We start from the raw sequence: 26,889 nt of genomic DNA, 5'->3' as shown, positions 1-26,889 counted from the left end.
ACCTTGCTTTGAGTAACACTGACACTGACAGTAAACTGACATTTGCTAGCAGCAGCATTTAACATCAGTGTGAGAGGACTTTTCCACTTTATTGTGTCGGTTTCATTTGGCCAAACATACCAAGCAGTTATGCAGAGTCCCCTGATGAAGCCTGTGACTTAAGTTAATCTGTGGACGCAGTATGGGCTCATTTAAGCAGGTTTATTTGGTATCTCCCCAGGTTCTTTATGAAACCCCCTAATGTTAACTAAGATGTCGGATACGTTTAAAAACACATTAATCTGCAGACCCCTATCCATCCCTCCCTGCTGAGGTCTGAGCAGGCCAGATCAATGGTTCTGAGAGATACTCTTGGTGCAGCCTGAAAGCCATTCCCAAACTGAGAAACCACAGTCCTGTGGTCACCACATGGCATCTCTAGCCCCACAATGTAGTTATGTTTTGAGGAGGCAGCTATGTGCGTATACATAATGTTTATTTAAGAGATTCAAATATTCTTTTCTTTTTTTTCTCTTTATTTTAAACGTGCATTCAGGCTGTGATTCACTGTGGTGTTTTGTCAGTATTAAGCCGCTAGCAAAATTTTCACTAGCTGCTGGCTAATTTATGTATATTATGCTATGTCGTCCAGCTCAGCCAAGAACGGAGAAATATTGAGTTACAAGAAAGCAGCCTTGTGTGTGTAGAGGTCTGTATTGTTATACTGCAGCAGCCTGGTGTCTTTTTCAGGCAATTTGATAAAGGCAAACATGCTACGGCTGTGCATAATGCCAATGCTCTAGTGAGCCACTAGCCGGCTGAGCATGCATTCACACACACTGTGTCGGTCATCAGACAGTCTGGCAATAACGCAGGTCTTTCCATTTTTTTTAATGCCTGCAGCAAAAAGTTGAGACCGATTCAACTTTTGGAGAAATCCAACTTCACCCTGCGATGGATAATCACGTAAACAGTGATCAGACTCGTCACTCCATTTTAAGATGTCCGGTACAGTAAACGGGAAACATCACTGCCTCTTTCCCAGTTTACCTTCTGGGCACTGCTAAGGTGCCGTTGAGCAAGGCACCAACCCCCCAACTGCTCGGGACACCTTTAATGGCAGCCCCCTTATTCTGGCATCTCTCCGCTTAATGCATGCATAAGGTCCTGTTTGTGGTTACATTAGTTTAAAAGTGTGATTTCCCCTTGGGATCAGATCAACAGTCTTTTCTTCTTCTATCGCCACAAGAAAGTTTTAAACACAATGAAGGTTAAAAAAAATAGGGATGGGGGTATGTATCAGTAAGTATGTATCGTGATGTTTTTTGATTCTTCAATGAGTATGTGTTCTGTATGTTTTGTGTTTTGTTTTAAAACAAAATAAAAACTGTTAACAATAAAAAAAGTATCCACTTAGTACTCAATGCTTGCTCAGACTGTTTCAGATATTTAAAGATTTCAATCCTACTTTCTTCATTTTTCATTTCACTCTTGTACTGTTGTCCGTGTTAAAGGCAAATTTTTTTTTTTTCACCCTAGACACTATTTTCCAATGCATTAAACGGTGATGTAGGTAGGATTGGTCACTTAGCCAAAAAATTTGAACATCAACTTCTCAGTTCCTCTCCCATTTCTGCTAAAGCCCAAAACGGTCTCCTAATCCCCTCTCCCCACAAGGGAGAATTAATGGGTGTGCATGAGCAGTGATTGACACACCGTTAGACACCCCCTCCCCCGGCCTTGATTGGTGTATCTGAACAGGGAGCTGTGGATTTTTGAAAATCGCATTACAGGCTGTAGGTGGTGCCGGAGGAGCCAGAGTTTTTTTAAATTACCTGCTTCATTTAGTTTTATTCAAACATAGGGGTTTTAGCAGATATGACAAAGTTTTATAACGCTTACTTACTGCACCTTTAATGTGAACAAAACTCTTTGAAATTGGTCCAGTACTGAGCCAGAACGCTGGAACCGTCAGCCATGAACTGGCCTGCATGTAATCCTACAAAATGTGCTGTTACTGTTTATTTAAAGGGAGTCTGGTGGGACACAAAAACATGGTTGAAAGATCGAAAGTTGCCCTTTAAGACAACACTGAACACAGAACTTTTGAATGAGAACCAGCCCTGTGCCTCAGAAACAGCACAGTTACAATAATGAACCCTGGTCTGCTACCAGACTGCCAATAATAAAATGAATCATGCCTGGATGAAACCAAACAGAAGATCCATTTGCAAGTCCCACCCTGGTTTGTGTATTCTTTTCCTAAATCAGAGTTGGTTTCAGTCTTATAGTCACCCTTTTCCTTAACACAGTAATCTATTATATATATTTTAAAATGACACCTAGTCTAATAGTTTTAAGTATGAGACCCTCAGTGGCGCGCGCACACACACACACACACACACACACACACACACACACACACACACACACACACACACACACACACACACACACACACACACACACACACACACACACACACACACACGTACCCTGGCTTATCATTTCCCTGTAATGTTTATGCTCGGCAGCTCATCTCCGGTTGGCCTTAGCGATGTGTGTTCACGTTTGTGTGTGTCTTTGTGCGTCACGATTTCATTCACCAGTAATTCACTAATGATGAGAGCAACAGGCATGACTTAACTTCACCCTATTCCCAAACTAGCCTAACTCAAAATCACAAGTATGAAAATGTGTGTGTAGGCAAGAATGAGGGCTTGTATATTTAAAGGTTTTGCATTTAACACAAGGTCAATATATGACCTGTTAAAGCAAATGAGGTGTGTGTGTGTGTGTGTGTGTGTGTGTGTGTGTGTGTGTGTGTGTGTGTGTTAAGAGAACACTGTGTATGTGTTTGTATGAACTGGTTAAAGACAGGGAAGTGACAAAGAGAAGAGGAGGGTGCATGTGTGTCTTTAGGCAAACTGAACAAACACAGCTATGGATTGTGGTGGCACCTGAATTGTTTTTTGCAGCTGCTGCAGTGGTCCTACTCGATGCCCGCCACTGCTACTACTATTATTTCTAGTCATAGTTCTATTATCTTTATTGTTACAATAATTGCCACTGAGCATCATGCCAACTGCTATAATTATTATGAAATCATATTTTAGTATATCAGTCTCTGTGTCCCAAACGGCAGCGGCAGATGGCCGCCACCAAGAGCCCGGTTCTGTCTAAGGTTTCTGCCTGTTTTAAAAGAAGTTTTTCCTCGCCACTGTCACATTAAATGCTTGGCTCTTGGGAGGAATTGTTGGGTCTTTTTAATTTATAGTGTGGTCAGACCTACTCTATCTGTAAAGTGTCCTGAGATAACTTCTGTTATGATACAACACTATAAAGAAAAATTTAATTCAATTTAATAGCTATAACTGTAACACAGTAACAGATAAGTGAAAATTTGGCCCAGGAGAACCAGTGTTTGAAGTGTTTGCACTTAAATCACAGGCTCTGTTGAGTTAATGTGGCGTTGATGTGACTTATGATAACCTCTGTTTAGTAACTAAATATGTCTATGTCCAGAAATTCTGCTAACAAGAAAAGTGTGCCAGTGAAATCCCTAGTTCAGGGTTTCACCAAGTTAAGCTTAAGACTTTTAAAAGACCTTTTAAAGACCGTTATGAATGAAATTTAAGACCAAGACTAAAAAAATGTAAGACTTTTTAAAGTGGACATATTATGCTTTTCCGTATTTTCCGTATTTTCTGTATATCTACAATGTTATAATGTTGGATTTTCATGTTAGACATGGCCAAAAATCAAATAATGAGGTAAACGTATTTTAGAGATTTCCAAATGTTCTGAACGCTACAGTTTCAACAGTTTGTTCTACTCTTAAGTGTTACGCAACTCCAGAGCCGGTCTACGGAGTTGCAGTTCCACCAGAGTTCCACTGGGGCGAGTGCAAAATGAATGGGAATCTATGGAGCTAGACGGCTAAATTAGTCTCTTTCACCCGATTGCCATTGACGGTACCTTTCGATTTCTTACAGGTTGAGTCGTTGTTGCCCATAACACGCTAGCATTCTGCTAGTGAATGCTGATTGGTCAGTGAAGGACTGATTACGACCAGAGATCCCGCTTGATGGCATCTGAAGCGGAACCAGAATGTCAGAGTGAATATTTGGGCGTGGTTTTTAACACATTAGCAAACCTCGTTCTAGCACGTGTATTGACAGGAAGAGCCTAACCTGTCAGCTGTGTTGTCGATGCCTCAAGAGAAAAAAGGAAGTGACTCAGAGCTTGCCGTAAAGCAGTATCTCTGGCCATACGATGTGTAGGACGTCATTGACACAAAAAAAGAACAAAAACGTGACTTTACATTATTTGCAATTATGTAAGCACATAATATAGTCTAAAAACTGCTGCCCTGATTAAAAAAACAATGCAACTGATCTCAGCTGGTATTCTGTCTGTAATGGAGTGGAATGGAAATTTAACACCAGTGACCACAAACGTTTGACCAGTAGTTTATCTATATAATATAGAGGAGAGGAGTTAAACAACTGAACCAAACTTATTCAATTAATTTTTATTTATAGTGTCAAAATATAACAAAAGGTATTCCAAGACACTTTAGATGGAATAGGTCTAGACCAAATTATTTAAATTTACAGAGACCCGACAATTCCATTCAATTCCAAACTTATTTGGTTTAGCAGTCTGTGGGCACCTTGCCACCATTGTGAATATGATTATTCAGCCAACTGTTATCATCAAGTCTGCTAATAATGGCCAATAAAGCTCAGGGTGCGAGGATTTGGTGTCAGTCTTAATGACACTTCAGAAGGGTGTATGCCCAAAAAGGGCCTGAGCCTCGGTCCTCCAGCTATGGGACAGTTGGAAAGTATCTCAAAGCACTCAGCCAATCTGCCACCCTGTAATGACCCAAGCTGAATGATGGGGTTTGGGTTATGCACAGAAACTGCTGACAGGAAGATGCGACCCTGGGCGTTCTGCTCATTTGAAACAGCTGGCTGGATGCATGGCCCACAAAGAGAGGTTATGAGAAGACAAAAACAGTTCACCCACCAACACCATCCGCCTGATTCAACCACAGAAGCTTCCTGGCTTCCCCCTCTCTGGCTTATCCTCCAACCAGTTCCTACGCGCAACCCCAGCCTGGGAATAAATAGTCCTGGCTCCAATTTCACAATGTAATCAAAACACTGGGCTTTGTGGGAGCGCACAGATAGGAGCCAGGCAAAGCAGTGGGACAGGGAGGAGGAGGGATCAGGCCTTAGTTTATGTAACCAAGGTCAGCTGGAGGAAAACACAATAAGCCTTGGCTAAGGCAGAAACAGTAAGAGCACATGGGAGGAGGGCTGACTGAGGGAAGGGAAATATGAAAACAGACAGATAAAAGTCCAGTAGGGAGGCCTCTGTTTGCGTGGCCTGAGCTTCTGGTTTAGCATGGGGAGGAGGTAATTGGGAGCAGCCGCTTACACTTTAAATAGCTGCTGAGTGTGGTGAGATGTGGTTGGGGAAAATTCATTTTTACAATGATAATATGAGAATAAAAATGTGTTAAGGCTACCATTTCTTTGACTTGTTACAGTATAATTGTTGCACAAGCATTAGCAAGAAAAAGGGGGAAATTTAAAGTCCCTACCTGTAAAAATTCAGTGCTCTTTTCCTGCCATTTCTAATCTTTCCATGGCTCCCTTTAAGATTTGTCCAAACCTGGAAGAAGACAAGCAGTTATGTTGTGTGTTTTTTTACCACCAAAGTCGATCTACGAGTCGTTTTCCGGAGTTACGAACCGGAAGTTGCAAAAAGAACGCCCCCAAGGTCGTATATACGACTCATCAAGTCGTCTGAACTCTGAGGACCCTGAGTTCACTTTCAAAGATGGCTACATCGTGCATCACACGTAGTAAACATTGTGGTTTTCTACAATTTTAAGCACTTTTGTCTTTGTTGTAACCAAATGAAGAAGTCGTACACATAGCACTGTATACTGCTACCTATAGGCATGTCGCTACAGTCATATTATGAGTTAAATACCGCCTAATTAGTTATTTTGTAGCTTGTGCAGCTGAAATTGGCTAGAGATGCTCGGTTGCTATATGACAACAATGGCCGAGTCTAGAGCAGAAAGCAGAGCAGTAGCCTACCCGCGGTTATTCGCTTTTCGACACGGATGTGACGTCACACTCAAGCTACTAGTCGCGATTAAAAGACAAAAAGAACGCACCACAGAGAGCATTTTTCCAGCTTTCTTCCCTAAATGTCTAAAGCATGCTATCAAGTACAACATAATGGTCTTTGAGGAACCATAATGTGATTGTATGATGATAGCAGGATGGCTGAAAACCCCCTCTGTAAAAAGTGAACTTTGCAACACCTGCCATGTCTTCTTAATTCATGCGATGCAGGTGAAGGCCTCTATTATTCAAACAAGGCAACTATTGTGTAGCAGTAGCACAACAACAAAGACCCAAAACCAGATAAATGGCTTCCACCGAGAAAAGAGCCTGAAGCCTGTGACTTCAGATTTGTTGTTGTGTTTCTGTAAGGCAGATACAAACATCCCTCACTTTATCGACAATTTTCCAGTCTTTCAAATCCCAAAAGCTTGCTCATTACCTCTCAAATAGTTTGGTTTTGATTATTTATGGCGTGCTAGTTACCTCCATTTCCTGTTTACAATGACAACAGCAATTGTCTAGTTTACCAATAGGACAACAGGGCATACAGTATACAATAGTGTTCATGGCCTGTTAATACACAGGGAATTTTGAAATCATTTCAGGTTTAATATCCAACGTTTTCCATTTTCAAGAGTAGCCCAAATTACAAATTAAAAGTGACTGTCGTAGTCTGGACACCCTCAAGGTTGTAGAAAAAACAAAAAGCGGTTTTAAACTGTATGGCCCTCTGCTAGCTGATCCCACAGCTCCTACCTCTGCCCTGGCCAGGATGTGTTGGGTCTTGTTTTGTGGAGATTTCCTCAGGTAAAAAGCTGGCTCAGATGCAAGCTACACTACCTAACTCTAATATTGTTTTCAGTTCTCTTTGACCCAGGCTGTAAGTGTGAGGCCTGAAGCTGAGCTGTGTGAAGACAAGTTAAAAGTGCAGAAAGCTATTTGGTGGAATTGAGGGCAAGATTGATGGACTGAAAGGATTGACGTGACAGGAACCGGAAGGATTGCGGTCTTTGCTCTGATTGTTTTTGTTCCTCTCGGTGAGTTTCCTATTCACAGATTAAAGTTGAATTGTATCACACAATGGTTCATCAGGTTGAGCAAACAGAGGACAGACAGCAGAGAGTCTGGAGCACCTTTACTTTGAGAACATTAGTGGATGTGTTCAGTTTTCTAAGAGTAGAAGCAGTGAAGCTGTTCTTCAGCCAATAGCTCTTTTGACGCCGGGCCAAATGAAGAAACCTTATGTAAGAGCACTCACACGACACAGCCAGGCGCACTCTCTCACGTTAAGGGGGCGACTTGAATCCGGATGCATTTAAGCCTTAATGGCTCCCTTTGTGGCCATGAAAAGGAACTGTGCCAGGCTTCCCATTGTTAGATGTACAGTGACTCAACTGGTGATAAGGTGTGTTCACTCATCCTAGCCAAAACCAGTGAGTCACCGGCCAAAAAAGGAGGGCAAACATCCATCTCCCCCATCCCAGAAACTACACACAGAGGGACATCACACCCAAATACGAAGGGACCTTTTGACAGTGCTGAGAGGGAATAGACTAAACTCAAATTAGGTCACATATGGGAAAGAAAAGTATCACTGCCACAGCACAGTAGAGGCAAGGGGGCACATTCTCTGTGAACAGGAGACACGTCCTTTAAAGCAACTAAAACTGTCACAAAAAAAAGAATTCTCTTGTAAACAGACTTCAAAAAAAGGCCATTTCCAGGCATTTTAAAGTCCTAAAAATAGTGTGAAAGCTCACACTATTTTTAGGACTTTAAAATTGGCACAATTGCCCCTTGACTTGGCAAATTACAATTTGGTACACATGATAGCACCATTATGTTATTTTTTGTTTTACTTCTTAATTTTGTCAGTTCAGTGGAGCTGGAACATGTACATATCCCAAACACATCAAAAAACCTGGCTCTTCAGAGGAGGAAATGACACAGCATCACCAAAACCAACAGTGCCACAATTCCTGAGGTTGTTAAGCTGTCGGCCTTAAAACTATCATTGACAGTGTGCCTTTGGTTGCGGCCGCTCTGTAATTAAATACCAGAAATTTTGACTCTCTGTTCCTTGGAAAATATATACAGAGTCTAAATACAACTCATGCCCTGCCTTTCCAGGCTTGCTGGCACAAGGCTGATGCCATCCTGCTTTAATCCTCAAGACACATCTGATCCTTTAACTGCAGAATGAACAATGGTTGTACCAACAAATCCCACTTGCAGGAAGGCAGAAAAAGCAGCCTTGGTGTCCAACTTAAGCCAAATGTATTGTCCTGTATTAAATTCATGCCGTAGGTACAGTACCTGTGGATACGGACCCTATGCCGTACCCTATGCTGTAGCCTGACGTGCACCTCTCAAAACATGTAACTTCACGTTGCGTCAACGCAGACCGCAACAACGGTGATTGGTCCGCATGGCCGTGGCTTGGTAGCGTTTCATTTCCGGGTTCTCCTCCATGAACATCAGGAAATCAAGGAGAGGGTAACTTTTCCTGCTACAGCTTTCCCACCGTGGTCAGAAAGCACAGGAGAGACACTTTGTTTCTCCGTCTTCCTCCAGAGTCAGTAGGCTACTTGCTCCAAAGCTAATCCACGTAACTCTCACTTGCTCTACCACACCCACCCCATGCATACACACGTGCCAGCTCTGCTATTCTATTAAAGAGATACGCTAGAACAACGCCACTTGCGTAGTCTACGGTGTAAGCTCTAATGAGACAGAGGATGAATGCTTTCCAGCGACAGCTTGGTCATCAAGTCTAATTGTGTTCTCACACTAAACATGACAAGCAACACACTCTCTCTATGGCCAATTCATTCATTTGCAGTACCATGTTTTCTAATGGAAAGCAAAAAAAAGATAAGCGCATCATCATAATCTGACAACAGCACATGGTATGTGTGCCAATTCCCCCAACTTGTATAAGCCATGATTGATTTTTTTAGTCAGTGGGGGAAACACACAAAAGGGTTATTAGAGACGCCTCATCTGCAAATTTTAATTACTTTGGGACAAACATTCCTGAAAGAAAAAAAAGCATCAAATGTGTTAATCATCTCTTATCAAACATACGTTCCCCTCATCGTGTGTGTATAGATGAATTTAAGCTAATGTTAATTTTGCAAACTTGGAACACTGTTTTCTCAATATACCTTAAATGCAACCAGGGGTTTAAAACAGGCCAAGAGTATAAGCTAAATTTAGCATTTAAATGTATTTCCCCCAAAATGGATAATTGTAGCTTATTAAAACTTTGGTCTTACAAAACTACTTGTTCAGATCTGAAAACACGGTTGGTCTCTCAGTCAATCTGATTTGGACGTGGCAGACAGCAGATTCGTATAGTCCTGTAGCCTGCAGCCCACAACAATTAATTTGTTAAAGATGATGTCATGCGTGGCCGGGTTGGCTCAATGGTAGAGCAGGCGCAAATATACTGAGAGGTTTATGCCTCGATGCAGAGGTCCAGGGTTCAAGTCCAACCTGTGACGATTTCCTGCCTGTCTTCCCCCTCTCTCTTCCTTTTTTCTCACCTAGCTGTCCTGTCAAATTAAAGGCGGAAAAGCCCAAAAAATAATCTTAAAAAGATGTCCTGCTTAAATCATCAACAGGAGCAGCCAGACAAAACTTCACCTACAGCACCAAAAGTTGTGTTAGAAATAAGAGAACATCTCAAATTCACACAAAGTAGAGCAAGGATTAAGTGTGAACTTGTTCTTTTGCTTTCAGATGACGCTCGATAATGAATCGGATATGCAGCAGCAGCAGAGGCCCAGGGGCAATCAATGAGGATATTCCCCACTGCCACTGTGTCAAACCCATGAAGCCAACAGTATTTACTACAGTTGTTTAGCACACCAGAGCCCTTCCACAAAATCAGGACAAACCAGTCAGTCACAGAGTGGTAATGCTTTTAGAATATAAAAAAGTTCATTGTAAAGCAAATTCTTGTTTTTTTTACTTCTTCCCATTTTCTTTTTCATAAACAAATGGTTTTCAAACTGAAATTATACTATAATAAACTGTTCTTATTCTGCAAATCCACCCACTGATGACTTCCATCTTAATCCTTCTGATTTGGGAACACAGAGCCGGGCCAGCGCATAATTCACTACAGGGCATGGTTATTTAATTTTCATTTCTTTCAAATTATAGAAGGAAAAATCACATAACATCCATGCAGTGTTTCCACTCTATTCAATCAGCGGTGACAGCCAAGACTTAAAGACTCCCACGGGATTTCAACATTCAAATTTGATAAAATGCCCCTGACACAAGCACAGACACTTCTATTTTAGCCACTTCTGTTATGTGAGAAGTACGGCTCCACACTGTCCAAAGTAGTAAAAATACAAGATTGTTAAGGCTGGTGATCGTCTACTCTTGTGTGTGATGCATCTTCTTTCTCTGTGCCATAGAGCTCTATTATTGCAAAAAAAACAGACATGTATAAAGTACTAGAGCCCCAGACTTGAGTAAAAGTACAAATGCTCTATCAAAAAAGTGACTTGAGTAGAAGTTGAAGTGCTCTTTAAGCACCACACTTAAGTGGAACATTTTTTGTACTTAAGTATTGGAAGTAGTTTATTTTAAAAATGTACTTCTCAAGTACTGAAAGTAAAAGTGCAAGTATTGTGTTATGTAGTAATTAAAAAAAGCAGACAAAAGTTTGACTATCATATATTTTATATTATTTTAAATAGGCCTGCACGGTATTGGAAAACGTTGCCAACATGATCACCTGTCTTAAAGGGTAAGGATTGGCTGGTAACAATCATCTAAAAAGGAGAAAGGTGAAAGTTTACTTTTCTATCAAGCAGCAAGAAAGTTTAAGCGTCAACATCCCAACATCCTGCAATGGAACTATCGCACATGGGCATGTAGACAATGTCACAAAATATCGTGCAGCCCTAGTAACGAGTGACGATGCAGCACATAAAAAATGTATCAGAGTAAAAGTATTAAACTCATCGAAAATATGTACTGAAGTAAAAGTGGAAGTAGGAGAAAAAAATTTAAATAATACTTTTAAATAATACTTAAGGCTACTTAAGTACAGTATTGAAGTAGTTCTACTTCGTTACTATAGCAAACATCTCTGCAAAGAACTATTAAAAACACACCATGACTGCACTGGATTCTGATTATTTGAAACGGTAAAGTAAGGGTTGAAATGATTCCTCTACTAACTTAAGTAATTTAAATATCTTCGTTATATAACCAGTGCCTCACCAGTATTAAGTACCGGCACTTTACCACATAGATTTTTGTTCACATGAGTAATCTTTCCTCTAATTGTTAACAGTATTATTAATAAGCTGATATTTATACCAAAATAGCCTATACATATATCATTATTTATTGGGAAATACTAAGCGATTCTTTGTAAAATTAGACATTCAGCACGAATTGAATGATCCTTTGTTTCATAACCACATTTTCAGACAATGCGATGATTCGACTGTAAGTTTGACAGTGGCATCAGGCTCCTTAGATTGAATCACTGAATAGTAGACTATTTGGGGTCACCCCAACAAGATGTACATATGAATATAAAAAATATCCAAGACACATGCGATGATCATGTCATGCAACTACTGAATTAATCCAAATTCTTGAAATGTATTTTTTTTTATGTACTTAAGATAAATATTTTTTAAAGTAATGCATCCCAAAGAGGACTTAAAGACTTATTGAAGATCAGGATTTCTGCATCAAATTCCATTAAAAGATTTGAAAATCAGACATAAACTTCTAGCAAAATCTAGCAGAGATTAGAGTCCTGCAGTTACACTAATGAGTATGAGATCTAAATGAGGCCAATGCCTTTTGATTGCCTTTTACTAAACAGAACATCGGGTCCTGGGGTCATTATAGTAATCAGTTTGTTGTCTATGATCAACAGACTGAACATGGGTCATTGATAATGGCCTGGGGAAAACAGGGCGCTATGGTCTGATGACGCTATCAGTATGGTATAGTCCAAGAGGCCAGCTGGGGGTTTTAAAATATTATATTTTTAGATTTAGATTTATAATGCTGATTGTTATAAATACATTGCTGAACTGCCCAATGCTTCACCAAACAATTTGAAAGCAAGGAACCAAAAGAATAAGAATTGCGATTCTTATCTTCTAAGGGGCCTTTCACACCTAGCTTGTTTGGTCCTGACTTTGGGAATCTCAGGCCCCGTCCACACGTACCAAAACGATCTTTTTTTTACCGTCTTCCCTGGATTCGTTTCAAGAATAGTTGTGTACGCTACTTCATATGCCAGACCTATAGGCGGCGCTGTTTCTGCTACAGAAATTCACAAAAAAACAGAGAAGAAGAGCATAGTCACTTCCACTTCCCATCATAACATGACTAGCTAGATTATAATTTTCTCTTAAAGGTATAGTGGAGGATTTTCTTTTTCCGGGTGGATCATCAAGACTATTGGTCCTCCTGGTTGTCAATTATTCTGGTGATATGTTTACATAAGGCCGTTGTACGTGCACGTCCCTAGCTTTCAGGTGTATATGTGTTGTGAGCTTGAGCTACGGTTTCAGCCATTCATTGAAGCATTGAAGCTTTTGGGAGAATATTTCACACGCTGGCGTGCGCTAAAAGCACAGTTTATATTTATATATATATATATATATATATATATATACATATACATATACATACACACACACACACACACACACACACACACACACACTAGGGCTGGGCGATATGGTTGAAAACTGTATCACAATATAAGTTTTTCATATCGGTCGATATCGATAATTATTGATATTTTTTATGACCTATTTAAAATAAGGACCAGGAGAAAAATATATTAAATTTAAACATTTTTATTTTAAACTTAACCCTGCTCTGATTATAATCCCCTCAGTTATAAAAGCAGAAATGTCAACACAACCATGGAAAACACTCAAATAATTCAAATGTAAACAGGTCTAAAATCACAATGAACACTTAACAATTATCTCTTAACATTAAGGTGCAAAATTAGAGAATAAGTAAGAAGTGCTTAATAAAGTGTCATAAGTGTTAGCTAAATATAAGAAACCCGAGAAGGAACTATTTTCTGCAGGTTTAGTGCTAGGTTGGTAACCTGGCTTCTGGACAGTGCTCAGCACGTCTGCCTTCGTTATTTCTTTGTAGCGTTTAGTAAGGCGCTGATGCAGAGTACCTCTCCATGGTGGTCTGCTGCTTGTAGTGTTTAGTAAGGCGCTGATGCAGAGTACCTCTCCATGGCGGTCTGCTGCTTGTGCCGTGTTGCAGCTGCAGATGTTGTTGGACGTTGATGGCGAATACGGCTGTGCTCGAAAGTGTGAGCGCGGCTAAAGTGGTAAAACAAGTTTATGGTATTACCAGTGTTGGTGGGGACGACATTGGTCTGACTACGGTCAGACTTATAAAATCCCCAAAACTGCGATACTGACTTTTCCTGTTTTATCAACGATTTCCTCGCTCGCTGCGGCACTCACTTTCCACTCCACGCCGGTTCTGTTATTGAAGAACACGAGACAGCGATGTGGCGCAACCAAACATGATACTGTTACATGATTGGCTGTTAGAGTGTCACTCCCCACGTTGCTAGGTTGCCAGAGAGTGAGGGCCTTTGTTCATGCAACCAAACTTGATTCACAACCTCTGGTTTCTTCTGATGAAGAAAAACAAGTTATCGAACGTTTTATCGACCGCATTTTCTATTGATATTGATTATGTGTCTATCGCGATACATATCGTTATCGTTTTATCGCCCAGCCCTAATATACACATATATATATATATATATATATATTATATATATATATTATATATATATATATATATATATATATATATATATATATATATATATATATATATATATATATATATATATATATATAGCACAGAACATGCAGGTGACTGGTTCCAGCAATCCTACTGCTCCGAATAAGTGACAAAATAATGCCAACATGTTCCTATTTACATGTTGTGATTTATAGAATGACAGCGTGTACAAAAAACAACGTAACATGAGACACAGCCGTCTTCTAACTGTAAACAAACCAGGAACTATATTCTCAGGCAGAAGAATATAGTACTTGGGCGGAGTGATATGCTTGCAGCAAGCCTGTCTGAAAACATAGTTCCCGGTTTGTTTACTGTTAGAAGATGGCTGTGTCTCAGGTTACGTTGTTTTTTGTACACGCTGTGACTATACAAATCTCAACATGTAAATAGGAACATGTTGGCGTTAATTTGTCACTTTTGTCACAATTGGGAGCAGTAGGCTAGTTGGAACCAGTTACCTGCAGGATCTGTGCTGGGCTAAGCTAATGCTGGTACCGTCAGACAGCGTTACAGCACGCACAGAGATGAGAAGGGTATGTATCGACTTGTCTTACTCTGGGGGTTATGGTGAATAAGCTAAATTCCCAATAAGTCGGCGTGTTCCTTTAATACATCCATAATTTGACCGGCATAAAATCGGCATATGTCACACTGACCGGCCGGTCGCGGGTCTTGGCCGATCATGTGAAAATCGATTAATTCTGGTCACCAGCCGATCAATCGGTGCATCTATAGTTTTAGAGGCATTCTTTGGACATCACGGTAGTAGGGATGGCGAAAACTAAAAATTTTCTTGACCGGTCACTGAGCCTCATTAACCGGTTAACCGTTTAGTTTAAAATATGCTACGCTATTTGAAATAACAGCCATTTCGAGCAGCGCCTGCAATTTCAAAACTCTGTCGCATCTCTCTTTCACACACACACACACACACACACACACACACACACACACACACACACACACACACACACACACACACACACACATACCCGTTTTTATTACTCGGTGAGGACTCATGACATAGCGAATGACCATGGGGACCCTTTCTAAACTACTATTTCTAAATGAGCTAGAGACATGGTTTCAACTCCAAAATTTCTTTTTTGTTTCTGGGATCCTGAAAATCACTTAAAATGTTAGGATTTCACAAATAAAGGTCAAACCTGACTTTCACCAACCCTATGGGGACACATGGCAAATTCTTTTAATATTTATAGTATTTATACCCCCATTCCATTGAAATACTCCTCCTTCTATTATATAAATTTTTTTTTCAGCTATAAAGACCTCATATTTACTTTTATCACTCGTTGTTGTATATTACAGGTGAAATAATTAAAGTAGCCACCAGGTGGCGCTTCCATGGTTTTTGTTTTTTATATTTTGATGCTCCTCTTGCCTGTCTTAAGTTTGTTTTGGCCATTTAATGTCACAAATGTTTTCTGATTCTGCAAGGGTGGACAAGCTGGTTTAAAGAGAGTAGCTCTGCTCCATAAACAGACCTGCTATGCCCTATCCTCCACTCAAACTCCAGACTACTGACATCACAATAAAACCGCTGATCATATTTAGACCCTATATACCCTCATTGATAAACATATAAAAAGAATATACATGCTTTTTTTTTATTTACTTTCAAAAAGCTTTAGAGTATATTTGACACAAGACTGTTCTACAAAGCTACTGAAAGTAATGTAAAGGGCATTTTAATGACTTTTAATGAACACAGGACTTTGTATGCTGTACGAAAATGTAAAAACAAAATGCCAATTAGAATTTGGCTAAAACTCATTTGAGTTGTGTGTTTGAACCAAGTGCACTCCATACCAGCGAGGTGGGGGTCCGGTCCACTTACAAAACAAGAATTGAATCAATAATATAACACACTATCTTGCATGCAGAGTTCTGTAAGCTTCTCCTACATGTCGAGAGGAAAACTAAATATAATGCAAAGAGGCTGAATTAGGCCAGTTTATCAGAATTTAAAACCAAAAATAAGCAATTAAATTTTGGACACATCTAAACATAGTGACCCCCTCTCATATTATCAAGTGCCAAGAGATGAACAAAAATGGACACCCGCTTACCCAGCTGAGTTCACAAACCTGTTCCACCAAAGCATCAGGAACATAACCAACAACTCAACTAGATTACACCACAGCTTAAACAAAACTACATCATCTATTTTCCAATGGATGATGTAGTTTTGTTTAAAAACTACATGTTTTGTTGCTCTAAATCAACCGGACACCATAGCAGATTATTTGAGCATGGTTACGGATCGGCACAGTACAGACTGAGTGCGCACAGCCTTGCCATTGAAAACAGGTGACAAAGGAAAACCTGGCTCCCTGTAGAGCAAACGCTCCACTGATTGCACCCTTAGTGAGCCTAAAACAGAGCCAAACTTCCTCACTTAACATGTCAAATATATAAACATTTGGAAAATATATTTCCAAAGAATATATATAAGAACCAAAAGGTTTTCTATAGCTCTCAGATTAAATTAAATTACCAGTCCTACTAGGAGAAGACACTAAGAGCTGTGAGCAGGCAGCAGTCTGTGTTGCTTCCATAAACGGAGGGACAGTGAGTGATAGCAGTCGCCTGCACCTTGTACTTGTTTTGTTAATTTTTCTTTGTTTCCTGTCAGTATTGTTCCAACCAACCTTTGACTTGTAGTACTTTATATATTCTAGTTCATTCAGGAAATGCCACAGAAGCAATGGTGTTTACATTGCAGATTAACTTTATTATCACAACTCATCCATATACAAATTCATTTGTCCTGGCTCTTTGCTTCCTTCTCCTTCACCTCTTTCTCTTACTTCCTACAAACCTGTCTGTCTCTGCCGACCTCGATTTCTCTCTACAAACTTTTCTCTCTTTTTACCTCTGTTTCTTATTTTAAAAAGGTTCAGGAACGCTTTCTCTTTCTACACACCCATCTATCTCTCCCTACATAGTCTCTCTCTCTAATATACATACCTGTCTCACTCTCTAATCTACATACCTGTCTCACTCTCTAATCTACATACCGGTCTCTCTCTACATACCTGTCTCTCTCCTTTCTACATACCTGTCTCTCTCTACATACCGGTCTCTCTCTACCTACATACCTGTCTCTCTCATTTCCTACATACCTGTCTATCTCTACATACATACCTGTCTATCTCTCCCTGCAAACCTGTCTCTCTAAAAACCTTTCACTCTCTCTACAACCTGTGTCTCTCTCTACCTCCATTTCTCGAACCACCCATGACCCACTACCACAATGTTCTTTAGGATAAAAATTTAAATTACATCACTCAATGAAATAATAGTCAGAGCATGTTGACATATTAAATTTGAAAACAAAAGAGCTATAACAATCTTAATAAAATGTCTTTGCATGCTCAGATATGAGCTGAATTGAAGTTAGCGCTGTACCTAGTTGTGGGATTGTAGAAGAACTTAGATGGCAAAAAAGAATTATGTTCAGTGATTACAATTTAGATTTCCATTAGTTATTTTCTAGACGCTTTAAAGTGTCAATGCGGTTCTTCACATAGAACTTAACTGCCTTCCAGCTCCTTCCCCTAAGCACCTCTGAGGATCCCTTGATAGATGCTTCACACTGGGCTTTGCCAGGAACCCTGCCAGAGTTGATGTTGTCCATGAGATTGATTGATTGAGATCTCCACAGCCTGGACCTCCTCTGTGCTCCACTTCTTTCTCGCCATTTTGATGAACCTTAGACAAAGAAAGGCCAATCAATGTAAAATTGCTTGCAGAGTTTAAAGATTAAAAATCTAAAATGATGGGTGTCTGGACAGTAGTAACTAGGTGGTTTCTATTGTCGTGCTAATAATAATAATAATAAGTAATTTAGACTGAAAAAAAACTGTAAAAGTGTGGTTGTTACAAGGGGACTAGATGGCAACTAGATGGTTGCTAGATGTTACCTCATAACCACCTAGGGCTGCACAATAGAGACACAGCACATCGCGTCATACTCCCACCAGAGAGGAAAACATCTTTCCGCTCTACATCGACTTGTATTGGATGAAGGTGCCTCATCTTCAATTTTGTCTGCTGGCAAACCGAAACAGTCCTAAAAGCTGCTGTGTGGTGATATTTACTACCAACAATGTATAGAACCCAGAACCTAAGTTTTCATAAGTTGTGGAACCGAAAAACTGAGCTTTTATGATGACAAAAGTGGATATATACGTGAGGAATCAGCAGAGAGAATGGTTAGACTGTGGGATTCTGACACTAAGCTAACAATATGCCCAATGTTACGTTTGCAGCAAGCATTTTATTAACAAGTCAAATATCCAAATGTCAGTTTTAGACTAACTACAGTCTGTAAGGTAAGCTAACACAGGTAATGTTGGACATAACTTTAGTTTAGTGTCAGGATTCCAGTCTTCCCATTCTTCCTGCTGATTACTCATGTTTCTGTTGTTTGCTAGAAGACGGAATAAAGAGGAGAAAACCTTGACACAACACAAGTAAACGGAGGGCAGAGAGCTGTTTCCCCCCTGGTGGGGGCGGGACTTAAATACGCTTCGTCTCTATATGGAGAGAAAAAAAATAAATGCTTTTCTTTTTGTCACAATATACATTTTTACTTAAATTTAAAATTCATGATGATGTAATATTTTGTTGGGGTCTTTTTTCCTATATCTGAAAAACATGATTTGTAGGGCCAGGGTATCTCTGTTTCTTCAATCTACATATTGCACTTGGCCATATTGTGATTTTGATAATATTTTTGATTAATTTTTCAGCCCCATAAGTCCCTAACAACTACTTAGCAAAAACCAAGCAATGCTCTACCAACCACCTGGTTGGTACTGCACTTCCTTTTTTAGCCTTGATCTGGCTGCAAGTAAGTACCAGTTTCATTTACTTACTGACAAAATCAGCTTTATATCACATAGGACTACGTAAATAACATGAGACATTTGTACATAGCTGACCAGATCCCTTTTAGTTAAGCTCACATGCAAATTCACAATTACTTTTATGGCTTTGTAAATCATTGTCCAAAACCAATTTTTACGTTAATCTTGATTGCTATACCTATGTGAGTACTGACGAAAAATAAAAAACGAGCCAAATCAGTGCTAGCAACACAGAGCTGCTGCAGCTAATGCCCAGAGCTCCCACTGAGCTAAAACGGCAGTTTTGGGGGCATAAGATAAAGTGTGTGAGAGTGCCTTTGTGTCTCTTAACAGACACAAAATGCAATTAAAATGTCTGTACAACATGAACAGGGCCCTTACATGACAACTAGATGCATTTGTGTTCAGCCCAGCCTCTGTAATAATCATCACAAAGCAGTTCCCTGTGTATTTGTAGCATTTATATCCATTTTGTGTGTGATCCATCTAGCGTTGGTGAGTAGGAGTCTTGTCTGTGTTGATTGTTGTGGTTTCCTTAGCCGGGCTAGCAGGCCCGGCCGGTGTTCCAGCTTCTGCTTCCTGCCTGCCCTCCTGGCTTACCGTGGCCGACAACAATCCAGTGAGCGCCCGCTGGTCTGGTGGAGGTCTTCCAGAAGACCATTCAAGCCTTTGCTGTGAAAATTTTTATTTTATTTCCCCCTCAAAAATAGGTAATTGAGCACTGTAGTGGTTATGACCATATTAATGACTATGTTACTACATGGAAACGGGCCAAATGATGCCTGTTTCTTGTGCAGTAACAGCCTTACTGAAGGCTAGCTCTAGCTCCATAGTTACATTACTCCAAGCTTCTTCCTTTGTGAACACCTCCGCTTTTCACTCTTCACGCACGACGCTCCTCCAACCTGCACACTGTTTACCTTTTCCTGCTACAACTGAATTCAAACGGGACTTTAGCACGAGACTACAGCTAGCCGTCTGTAACACTATTTTACTGTACAAGGCAAACATAATTTGGTCCGTTTCCATGTAGTTACATAGTCACTAATATGGTCATAATCACTACAGTACATTTACAGTACTACTACTACATTTTTGAGGTGGGAAATAAAAATTTTTTGCAGCGAAGGCTTGAATGGTCTTCTGGAGGACATCCACCAGACCAGCGGGCGCTCGTTGGATTGTTGTCGGCCAAGGGCGGAAGGAAGCAGAAGCAGGGGCGCCGGCCGGGCCTGCTAGCCCGGCTAAGGAAACCACAAAAATCAACACTGGCAAGACTCCTACTCACCAACGCACACAAAAATGGATATATATGCTACAAATACACACAGAACTGCTGTGTGATGATTATTACCAAATAATTATATTAATAATATTCCTGGCTGAACACACTCACTCATCCCAGACGGCAGCTAGCAGCTAAGAGGGTAGGTGAATTTAAACAATGGCTAAGTTGCTTAACGATCTTGTTGTCATGTAAGGGCCCTGTTCATGTTGTACAGATGTTTTAATTGCATTTTGTGTCTGTTAAGAGGCACAAAGGCACTCTTTATCTTATGCCCCCAAAACTGCCGTTTTAGCTGAGTGGGAGCTCTGGGCGTTAGCTGTATTAGCTCCGTGCTGCTAGCACCGAATCGGCTCATATTTTTTTGCTATCGACGGTACTCACATACAGTAGGTATAGCAAGATTAATGTAAAAATTGCCAGGAGTTCTCCTTTAATACTATTGATTACAGAAAAATGCCATATCATTAAATACCAAATTTAAGTACCGGAGGAGTAGGCCAAATCCCATCAGTGGTAGTGAGCCGAATTTGTATATTTTCTGAAAATGGCTCAGAAAAGTATTGGTCTAGAGTTTAAGATGTTGGGTCTTAAAGTTCAATGAGGCTGTGATTAACCTAGAGTTTTAAACAAGCGCAAATTTACAATAGCTGCGACCACTTAGTGCTGTGGAACCGGTACCAGGTCCGTCGGACTTAACAGGTTAAAACCAAGACAATTTCCCCCACTACTGTTATTGTCAGACCAAGTTGTGCATTGGATTGTATGTGAACTTACAAATACACTTTCTGCTCTCTTGAGTTCAGGAACACTTATGTCCTCCTTTTCAGGGACGGAACTTAGTTCAAGGATCACTGTAGAGTCAGAAGAGCTCTGGTCCATTTCCTGGGGATCAAATACAAAAAAAAAACAATTATTGTTGTTAGATAAACTAAATGTATGCCATTTACTTATTGATAATTTTTCTGTTAAAACTAATTGATTTTAGAATTCCTCTCCCACTACATTCCATATTAGTATTACTATACACCACATCTAACGTCGTAGTATAACCTGCTAAACTGACTGACTCTACTCAACCTTTTGGTGACCTTTTAAAAGCTGTAATCTTTGACACTGATGATGATGATGGATAAAGCCTAACAAACATTTTTTTCCAGATTAACCTAATGATGAAAATGTGACATATTATGGTGGGATTCATGTAGGCTTATTATTACTTGAGATTATGTACAACTCTGTGATTTTATAAAACAAAATCTATAATACAATGACTTACACAAAGCAAAACCTTACTTGGAAAAAATATGAAACCTACGACTCAGGCTAAATACTGGATCATCCTGCAATGGCCCACTTAAGCCAGTTATGATGCCATGTTGTTCAATAAAAACAGGATGCAGAGAGAGGAAGGGATTGCTAGGTGTGTTTGCTTAAAAAGTAGGAAGTTTACATTGGCATGACAGAAAGGTAAGCTATGTTTGATTTGTGTTGCAGGCTAGTTAACTTACGGGCGTGAGTTTAAGCAGCAGCCATAATGAACCGATAACATGTATGAGGGCCTATGGCAAGAATGTTGTGACTGAATGATTACAGTTGCTAAGTATAATAAAACATAATGCTAATGTTACTAGCTGCAGCTCTTCTTATGGTGCTGTTCGAGGTTTCTTCCTAAGAGGGAGTTTTTCCTCGCCACTGTCGAACTGCTTGCTCTTTCGGGAATTGTTGGGGCTTTGTAAATTATAGAGTGTGGTCTAGATCTAATCTGTAAAGTGTCTCGAGATAACTCTTGTTATGATTTGATACTATAAATAAAATTGAATTGAATTATGATGCTGCTGAACTTTTCTCATAAACTTGTAGCTGATGATCACATTATTATTGAGGGTGCAGTTATAGGCAGTCATTACAGGTAGCTGTTGGACTGTTTACATTTTCCACTTTAAAAATACATACACAGGAAAACAACATTTAAACAAATAGCTAATGTTTCTGCCTTGCCGCAGTAATTTATAACTATGAAGGTAAATATGGTGCAAAACGTGAGAGAAAATGGTCCACCTATTGAAAAATATTCACACAAAGAATTTCACAAATGTGTAGATTAATTTTACAGATACAATGATAGCTGCAAGCTTGTAATGCAACATTTACCCATCATTATTTAATATAAATAATAATAATATATAAAAATCAGTAAACGTTGCATTACAAATTTGCTACTGTCATTGTATCAATGGTAAAATAAATCTACACATTTGTGAATTAGTGTTATTACATTCAGATCACGGTTTTGAGAATGTTTTCTATGAGTGACGATCTCAATTTCCAAGTTCAGATTTTTTATGTTCTCTGGAAGCTGGTCCAAAGATCGACACCATAGTGGTTAAAAGCTGCTTCCCCTGTTTTGTTCTGACAGTAGGTTTCAGTAGTAGTTGCTTATGTTTTAATCTAAGGTGTCTTGGTTGAGAATGTTGTTGGAATATGTCATGCAGGTAGTTCCCATGGAAGGTCCCATCCCCTTTAGTGTCTTAAAAACTAACAGAAGAGCCTTAGAATCAATTCTGTATTAAATTGGGAGCCAGTGTAAGGACTTTAAGACTGGCGTAATATGATCTGTTCTTTTTGTTTTAGTAAGGATCCTGGCTGCACTATTCTGTACCATTTGGAGAGGTTTTAAAGTCTTTTTAGGAGTCCAGCACATTGCAATAATCAATCCCACTAGAAATGAAAGTATGTATGATTTTTTCAAGATCCTCCTTTGAAATATATTCTTTTAGTTTATTGATATTTTTAAAATGAAGGTATAATGATTTTATGACTGTTTTAATGTGACTGCTAAAATTTAAGGATACCAAGGTTGTTTTTTTTACCACTTTCTTTGCTATTAAGCCCTTCCTTTAAAGCAAGGTAGAAAGTTTGCAACTTTCCTCCTCATTTCCAAAACTACCATCTCAGTTTTATTTTGTTAAGCTGGAGGAAGTTCTGTGACATCCAAGTATCTATTTCTTCAAGGCACTGTCAGAGAGTGTTAATGGGGTTATAGTCATTAGTAAAGATATGACAGGAGATAAATGTTTACAACAGAACTTAAATAGATCAAATTGAAACGTTATAGAGCATCAGGGTAATCTCATTTGGTAAACTATAAGATGGCAGCCATAGAATGTTGAGGATGTTTCATACATTGCATTGTTTGATGTGTGACAGTGCATGACAGGGTTTTCCCTGAGATTTCAGAGCGCTTAGGTGCAATGACGTCACACATTCATTTGCATATTGGTGATGTCATTAAACAGTTATTTTTGCAAAAGCTTAGCCGAGTTGTTGTTGGTTGCAGCTAGGGAAAGATCATTAGAAGCAAAACTTGGAGGAGCTTGTCACTAAAATGAGAATAGCTTGTCCACCTTAAAGGTCAGCCCACGGTTGGTGAGTGAACCTTAGCTAAAGTTGTCGCTAGCTCTGTGCCGGGCTGGCTAACCGTTTCACTTTAAACCAGCAGGTAGCAAGCAGGACACGGGAACTTGGCTTGGGTCTTGAGGAGTTATAGCAATTACCAACAGATATACTGTACACAGACTAAAATTCTACATTCACATCTATTATGCAAATGATTATTAACTTTATACTCACAAACACAAGTCCCTATCTTTTTCACCTCTCTTTTCCACCACACACTATCTAATGTGTGGGCTGTACCTGTGGCTGCGTGTGCAAAATGCATGGTGTGTGTGTGGTTGTGACACCGTTTGTGTCCATCATACAGCATGTGTCCAGAAGACAACAAGCAGGAGCCCCTCCTGTTCATCGGCTTCTATACAGTCTATGTTCGCAGTCCAGATAATGTCCAAATTGTTTTTATGTTTATACGCTTTGGCCCTGCCCCTAAGCTCTATAATGGCAGAGATAACCCTGCATGAGACTCAGAAAGTTGGATTTATCAACAAAAATGCAGGTGGAATACTCGTACTATTGGTCCTTTGCCATGCAACACATCAACTTTCTGAGTCTCATGCCCCAAACCAACACTGATTTCCATGACAATATTTCCAAACAAACATTCTATAGCAGACATTTAATGTGTACCAGCAAAATGACCAAAAAGAGATCATTAAGTGCAAATTCATATTACGAGTTGTCCTAATTATCACTTTACTGACCTGAAGAATTGAAAGGGCTGTCACGGTGACCATGAATGGTTGTCAAATCTTCTTCCTGCAAGTCATATCATATATCATATTAGTCACACATTTTAGCTGCATTTCTCCAGTTTATTAACAGTAGATTAGGCAGTACGTGTCACATGCACCATCAAAGAGGTAGTATAACACTGTATGTCCATATTTTCGATAAAAGGATGTTTTTTTATGGGAAAAGTACAACATATTTATCTCTCTGGAGAAAATAGTTCCCCAGCCACCTCTCCTTCTGTAGTCACCACTCCTTCTCCTCAACACCCCACCCCCACCCCACACACAGCACTATCTGATTCTGACTATAAGACACATGTTGCAGCACACTTCATTTCAGCTCAGTATCAGTGCATTTAACATTATTGCAGCCATCTCTCTTGATTTATACTTTTGTTTAAACCCCCCTCCACCCCACACACACATCGTATGGTAAAAGTTGCAAAATGGCGACAGGTCACGGCATGTGCACGTTACTAAATGGCTGACCTGGTCCTGAGAACCACACCTGCTACTGTCCTAAACTAAGGTTTCCATTTGACACGCGGCGGCACAATTTACTGTAAACTAAGATGGTGTTGGTTTATAAACTGTAATGTTAGCTGCCATTAAACTAGCTAGCATTAACTTATTTGGCTGACAAGATATAAGTTAGCCTTCTAACATTTTACTTTCAAATTAATCTATAAGAGTTGGTTTACATGTGATAACAGTACAAATCTATTTTAAACAGAATTGTAAACGGTTTAAATGGCAGTAAAATCAATTTTAGACTCACCATCTCTCCCTGATCCATGACTCCAGCCTGCTCTCGTCCATGCAGTAAAGATCTGACGCAGAGTTCACAGCTTACATGAGGGAGGGGCTGGACACCATGGGGACTCCGGCACACACTTGCCACATGGCCGGAGTGGGGGATGGGCGTGGTCGGGATGGGGACTTGAACATGACATCGTGTGTAACAGTATTTTCTTTTAAGCGGCGTCAGTAGCTCAATTTGAGACAACAATCGAAACCAAACGAACCCTGAAACCTTTCAGCATATAAACAGATCTAATGCTTTTGGCTTAACTTGAAATAAAAATAATTATTTTTTAAATTTATTATTAGTTTTTTCCTCAAAATTAAGCCAATGACAAGTGTACATACTAAATGGATACATTTTTCCTCATTAGCAAAAATTAATAATTATAATAAATATTCATAACATTCTTCAAAATATCTGTATATGCTTGTGCATGTCAGCGTGCTCTTATCTGTTCAGTTGATATTTGAGTTCACACCACGTCAAACTCACCTAATGTAAGGGAGGGCCTGGACACGCAGGGGACCCTAAACACACCTCATGTTAGCCACATGGTAAAGGCATGGCCAGAGTGGGGGATGGGCGTGGTCAGGATGGGGACTTGAACATGACAGATTGTGTGTAACAGTGTTTTCTTTTAAATGTGGTAACATTAGCTCAATTTAAGACTACAATTTAAACCATACGCTACAAACCCTGAAAGTTTTTAGCATATAAGCAGACAAATATTTGGCATTATTTGAAATTAATTTCTTCATTATTAGTTTTTTTTATACTAAATTAATACATTTTCTCCCCATCAATACAAAATTAATTAATAATTATTATACATATTTTTATCTTACATGTACATAACATTCATCAAAATATATTTCATATATTGTAGTTCTGATTCTCAACTTTATAACGCAGCTCCCTCTCTTCAATCTCTCTCTAAATCGCTGCACCACAAACCCTGGTTGCAGCGCCGTTGAGCCACCGCCTAAAACTGCCATTTCCACCAGCTGACAGTTTGTAAACAGAAATAAATGCATTATGGATCATTTTATTTCTATAGTTTGTAAGCTCACTCGACCAGCTGACTTCTGTTGAAACAGAAGATGTCTCTAACGTTTTAAAACCAGCCTCTGGAGTCTTGACCAGCTGAGTCGCAGCAACACCATTAGCTGGTTTGTAGACTGCTGAAACTGCAATGTTCTAAAACAGTTGTGTCTCGTTGCCAATCTTTGGTCTAAACTCTTCTATAATATATTAGAAACTTCCAATTTGATAAAGTCAGTGTTTATCAGACCACAAATGAGACAATTATTAGAACAACACAGAATCTCTCACTTGTTACTCAAAATTGTCATGAAAATATGAAATACCATAAGTATGTCAAAATACACTGAAAGGGGCCTTTAAGATGTCCTGTTTGATTTAGAATTTGAGTGAAAAAAAATGTAATTGTGCTGAGAGCAAGCGAGCAATTCGGGCAATTCTGAGAGGTGCATGATGCCAGGGGTAGAGCAGCGCCTGGTTGGGCGGCACTGCTCTCAATGGATTGGCCAGCATGCAGAGCGATTTTGCCCGGCTTTTATGTGTAGGCAGCTTTTAAGCAGTCTGGACCATAGAAATTATATGGTTTTGAGTATTGTTATTAATACATGAGCTTAAAGTTTTCAGAATTGTATCATATAGTTCCCTTTAGGCCCTTACAGCTTTTTAAAGTTAATTACAAAGTAACAATATA

General features: G+C 39.5%; 1 protein-coding gene across 1 annotated transcript in view; it reads right to left on the bottom strand.

Annotated features, from left to right (window-relative positions):
* The window catches only part of plxnb1b (plexin b1b), a 184,043-nt gene that overhangs the window by 108,103 nt on the left and 49,051 nt on the right, over nt 1-26,889 (bottom strand). Inside the window, 1 exon segment of the mRNA XM_028576526.1 lies at nt 5,594-5,664. The gene's annotated coding sequence lies outside the window, so the exon portion shown is untranslated.

This window comes from Perca flavescens, chromosome 4 (assembly GCF_004354835.1).
Source record: "Perca flavescens isolate YP-PL-M2 chromosome 4, PFLA_1.0, whole genome shotgun sequence".
NCBI classification, from domain to species: Eukaryota; Metazoa; Chordata; class Actinopteri; order Perciformes; family Percidae; genus Perca; species Perca flavescens.
This window is presented reverse-complemented; position numbering and strand designations above follow the sequence as displayed.